At 45.5% G+C, this 5,773-nt stretch overlaps 1 non-coding gene across 1 annotated transcript; it reads right to left on the reverse strand.

Annotated features, from left to right (window-relative positions):
• Window positions 1-3,102: 3,102 nt before the first annotated feature.
• On the reverse strand, window positions 3,103-3,210 carry LOC114905259. Its single transcript, XR_003796121.1, has one exon. It is a non-coding gene; the product is annotated as a U6 spliceosomal RNA (small nuclear RNA).
• Between the last annotated feature and the right edge of the window lie 2,563 nt (window positions 3,211-5,773).

The following is a 5,773-nucleotide window of genomic DNA, read 5'->3' on the forward strand; positions in this document are numbered from 1 at the left end:
TTGTCTCTGGCTGAGTCATTAAACATGGCATATGTCCCAACATCTCTATTTGCATCCACCAGGAGAGTGTTAGTGATTTTTCTGTTTTAAGCAGTGAAGGATTTGCCTTTGCATTCAAGGTGATTTCTGAGCCCTCTAATTGCCAATAGGTTTGGTGCGATAAGTACGCACTTAGTGAAGTCACATTATAAAATGAGTTGCTCAAATATTTAATCAGCTGTGCATAAAGCCCAGCCACATGGTTCCTTCTGTATAGCATTCTATCCACTATGGCGAGGAGTTGCTATGGGTTACAGCTCTCCTGTCAAACATGAAAAAGCTGGATTTGGGAGGTGAGTTCCAGCAATGGCTTCCTCTTATCTGAAGAAAGATTCGCAGGTAAGACTCTTGGGCCAAGAGTACAAAAGTCATGGATTCTTGTCACACATATCCTTAATAGTTTTCTGGGAATCATCAGTTTCTTCCTCAGCTTCATTCATTCAGAGGGAAGAGCATATATTCTGCACCAAGCATGTGCTGAGAGCTTACATAAAGGTTAAAATAATTTCTCCAAGGATATCTAGTCAGCCAGTGAAAGAACTGAGATTCTAAGTCTGTCTTGCTTATTTTGAGTCCCCATTATGTGGCCAGGCATTGTTGGGGAACATGCAATATAAAAAGAACTTTTGAAGGACCTTGAAAGCCTAGTGGAGGAGGAGGTAGGTCCATAAACACACTGACATAGACTAAAAAAAAGAGCTCTTATGAATGGAATGAGCAAAGTAGTGTGGGAGATCAAAAGGCTGAATGACTAATTCTGTCGTGAGTTTTTGTGCTCTCTCTCTTTCTCTTTCTCTCTTCCTCTCTGTCTCTATTTATATATAGGGATTCTGGGTGTCATGGGAGGTTTGAGAAGCAAGATTAATAAAAATTACAAGCCAGGGCTTCCCTGGTGGCGCAGTGGTTAAGAGTCCGCCTGCCGATGCAGGGGACACGGGTTCGTGCCCCGGTCCGGGAAGATCCCATGTGCCGCGGAGCGGCTGGGCCCGTGAGCCATGGCCGCTGAGCCTGCGCGTCTGGAGCCTGTGCTCCGCAACGGGAGAGGCCCGCGTACCGCAAAAAAAAAAAAAAAAAAGTGAAAAATTACAAGCCAGACTCCTATTGAATATGAACTTTATTTTTTAGTAATGAAATCCTAGTATTTCCGAGCCTTGCCTCATAAGAAGGGCCCTCCCAACTCAAACATTCTACGTATTAAATGTGACTCGAAATAGATGGGTCACTGGGTTAAGGTTTATGAACCTTTTTTGCTATAAAGAGACTGGCTTGTCTTGCCCTTGGCTGGGCTCATTCTTCACCCTTAAAGGTCAAGAAGCTGGATGTCTTCCCCTTTTTAAGAGAATCAAATTCAGTTTTTTATTCACACAGTGCTGCAATCCCTTGGACACTTTTAATACTTTATCAGACCTCACACCTACATCTCTTTCCCAAAAGTTTCAACAAAAGACTAATTGAATATCATGAATTCTGACTGAGTCTCATGCCCATCCCAGAGCCAAAGGTGGTGGCCAGGAGGTCTTGGATATGGGACAGGTGCTCCAACCCTGAATTTTGGAGGTAGGTCCCATTCCACTATACAGACTAATAAAGGGAGAAGAGAGGAAAGACCAAAAATACTGTCACTAGACATAGGGTGAATAGATGTTGGGCTACCCTAAAATAACTGCCATGAGTACAGAAGAACCTACCCAGGGATTGTAGAAATCTTGGGGAGGGCATCATATATTTTAACAAAGCCTGGAATAGGAATTTGAGCTAAGTCTTATAGAGATCTTAAGAGGCAGGGGAGTATCATCTAATACGTAGTTTGCATCGGGGAAAAGAATGAGATAAGAGTAGATCTACCGTGAAGCTAATGAAACTTAAACTTTCATATCTGACAGCAATCCTAAAAATGTTACAGGACACTACCATTAATGAACCATGACGCTGAAACAAACTTTTCTAAGCCATCAGTAATAAAATATTTAAATCATCCATACTAAAGGAAAGACTCTTTCCTCACTATAAAAAAATCACACGATTAAATTATTGTAATATAAAGAGGTGGTCAAATAGTATGTAGAGGCTAAAACACGGGGAAAGTACTTTCAAGGTGTGTCAGATGCTGATTAAATAAAATGTGCGTTTACCCAGATTTTGTGATGTTTGTGGTATTTGTCGGGTCTTTCCAGTTTGTAATTTGTGATGACTTCTTTTCTCATTCTAATTAAATGTTCACATTAGTACTTATGTATTTGTAATTATTGTTCATTTTCCTAAAGAGAGCACCAAAATCGTGTAAGCTACAGATCCCACAGGACCTGCATCTATTCCTGGATTCTTCCTTCGGCAGGGCCCAGAGGGTGGCTCAGAGCTGCAAGCTCACTTCCAGGTGTCTCAGCAATTTCTGGCCAGACATCCTCACACCACAAACCCAAGGAGGAGAAAGTGTCTGTGGCCCTGCATTCCCAGCTTAATTCCCAAGGTCACTCTTCTTGGACAAGTGTAATTGCCCTCCCTCCGCTTGAACCAACCATCATATGGGGAAGGGATACGTTGACTGGTTTAAGCCAATCACATCCCATTCCTGGGTTGGGGGTGAAGTCAATCCCACCCAAACCACACAAATAAGAATAGAGACAGAGGGGTAATTTTCCAAAGAAACTAGGTGTCCTGGTACCAGGGAGGAAGGGACTAAATGCTGGACAGAAAGCAATAAGTATCCCAGAGCTGGGACTTTCCGTGGGAGTGAAATTTAAGAGGGCACCAAAAATTCAGCAAGTTAAATAATATTTTAATGCACTATTTTTTTTTTTTTTTTTTTGCGGTAGGCGGGCCTCTCACTGTTGTGGCCTCTCCCGTTGCGGAGCACAGGTTCCGGACGCGCAGGCTCAGCGGCCATGGCTCACGGGCCCAGCCGCTCCACGGCATGAGGGATCTTCCCAGACCGGGACACGAACCCGTGTCCCTTACATTGGCAGGCGGACTCTCAACCACTGTGCCACCAGGGAAGCCCTAATGCACTGTTTTTAAAAACTGAACTAGCAAACTGCAGCCTGAAAGCTGGTTGCCTTTTTCTAAAAAAGTATGTTAAGTGTTCACAAATTTGTGTGTCATCCTTGCACAGGGGCCAGGCTAACCTTCTCTGTATTGTTTCAATCTGAGTATATGTGCTGCCAAAGTGAGCACCTGGCTGCCTGTTTTTATTACAGTGGCTGGGCTACCTCCTTTGGGAGTTAGGCTCTGCCTCACGACTGTCTGCAAAATCGTTGATGTTCAAGAAGAAACTGTCTGGTCCCTGAGGCTCCTTGGAACCCAGGAATTGTGAGATGCTCTTTTCCTATGACAACTCTAAATTGGCCTCCTGATTCAGAGAGGTGTGGGAAAGCAGAGGATGCCCCATTTCCCTAACAATTAAGATCAAACTCCATATTAACAGCACAAGCCATTCACTAGATTTTGAAGAAAGAATGCTGGGAGGCCTTGGATTCAAGCTAAGCCTCTGCCTAATATCTCTAGCCCCTCACTCAGGCTCCTCCACCCCAAGCTGACGAGGGCAGGCTCAGCCAGCTTGCTGGCAATACGACATGAAATCTGCTGGGGACAAATGGAGGAAGAGGCAGACCCTATCCACTTTGCTGCCAGACCAAGGCAGGCCTTGCTATTCTGTGTGGGCATGTTATGGCTTCAGTTACTGAGCCAGGCTTTATCCTCCGTGACAGCTCATAAAAGATCAACACAGTCTTCAGTGCTATCAGAAGCCTGTGCCTAGAAACAGCTAGTGTTGATGAAAGGGAGAAAGGCATCTTTCCTTCTAATCGCATGTGTGACTAGAAAGCCAGTATTTCATTAACAGGACCACAGGTAACCAGTAGAAGTAACTATAACCACAGGGAAGCCAAACATGTCACTTTAAATAACAATCTCTATTTACTTCTAAGAAACACATTCCTGGAAACGTCAATAAGAGCCATTTGTCAGCTCTGTGACCCTGGTGTGTCAACTGGACACTTAACATTTGGGTGCTCGGTCTCTCCAGGTGTGAGGTGGGGGCCAGGACTTGAGTGATCATCTCTGAGGTCCTTTCCAGCTCTGGCATGCTACAGTCCTACCAGATGGGGGGTCATTTCCCTTCCCTCCCTTCCCAAGCAGTGGTAGGCAGCCCCATAACAGCTGTGGCGCCAGAGGACCAGGGCAGGAAACATGGGCAGGGCATAAAACCTGTATATACTGGCAAGTAGGACTGATGTGCAAAATAAATTTGCACTGTCACCTCCTATTAGAACTTAGTTTAAAATAATCTCAGGGGGACTTCTCTGGTGGCGCAGTGGATAATACTCCACGTTCCCAATGCAGGGGGCCCAGGTTCGATCCCTGGTCAGGGAACTAGATTCCACATGCATATGCCGCAACTAAGAATTCACATGCCACGACTAAGGAACCCATGTGCTGCAACTAAGGAGCTGGTGAGCTGCAACTAAGACCCGGTGCAACCAAATAAATAAATAATAAAAAGTATAAAATAAAATAATCTCAGGAATGTATTACATTCCCAAATAATGTTTTCTCTACACACTTGTGATAGTTTGGGTCCTCTGAGAAGCAGATGCCAAGAGGGGAGGGAAACACCTGTGAGGGAAAAGGAGCAGGGGGAACTGGGGGAGGTGGAGAGAACCTCCAGGACCCAATGCAGGTCTGTCAGCTGGGAAGGGAGAGGGGGACACAGGAAGGCTGGGGAGGAAGGGTCTCAAACCTACAGCACCATTCTAAGAATGTTTCAGATAGACTGAAATCATTTTCCTAGGGCTGCCAGAACAAAACACCGTGGACTGGGTGGCTTAAAGAATGGAAATTTTCCCACAGTTCTGGAGGCTACAAGTCTGAGATCGAGGTGTTGGCAGGATTGGTTTTATTCCGAGGGCTTTCTTCTTGGCTTGTAGATGGCTGTCCTCTCCCTGTGTCTGCACTTCATCTTCCCTCTGTATAGTCCTGTACCCTAATCTCCTCTTCTGATAAGAACACCAGTCATATTGGGTTAGGGCCCACCATCATGATCTCATTTTAATTTAATTACCTCTTAACAAGTCACATTCTGAGGTACTGGGGTTAGGACTTCAACACATGAATTTGGGGGGACACAATTCACTCTGTAACAGACAGGTAGGGTGTCCTCAAGCCAAAGTTGCCCATTAGAGGAGCCATGCGTCTCACAGCCACGGGATTCCATGAATATCCCCGCCATGTTCTGTCCTTGGCTGGAAGCAGCCCACAGGAAGCTTGGCCTTGTGCAAACACCATGGTGGATTCAAAGAGGCTGCAGCTGGGGCCGTCAGTTAAATATCCCCCTGCTGGCAGGAGATCTGTGGCGCATTTCCATGGTCACCGCGACCTTCAATCTTCATTTACTAAATTGCTCAAGAAAAATAAATTGACCACCTATTAGGTACTAGGTGAGTGAGTCTCAACCCTGATTACATGACAACAAAATTAGCAGTGGAGATTTTGTTTTCCAGTGCATTTTTCTGGGCCCCATCTCTGCAGGGGGTCACTGAGCCTGAGAGCTGGTGTGCCAGGGGCTTGGGTGGGGAGGGTGGTGAATAGGACAGCCTTTGCCCACTAGGAGCTCCGGGCCAGTGGATGAAAGTGACATCTTTAAAAGCTTCGTGCACAGAATAGCAGCCACATTACCATGCCCTGGTTAAATCAGTAACTAGAATCAGCTGGACGCAAGAAAGACTTGTTATGACTTATC

The sequence above is a fragment of the Monodon monoceros genome, unplaced genomic scaffold, assembly GCF_005190385.1.
Source record: "Monodon monoceros isolate NGI ecotype Baffin Bay Population unplaced genomic scaffold, NGI_Narwhal_1 Super_Scaffold_21, whole genome shotgun sequence".
Taxonomy (NCBI): domain Eukaryota; kingdom Metazoa; phylum Chordata; class Mammalia; order Artiodactyla; family Monodontidae; genus Monodon; species Monodon monoceros.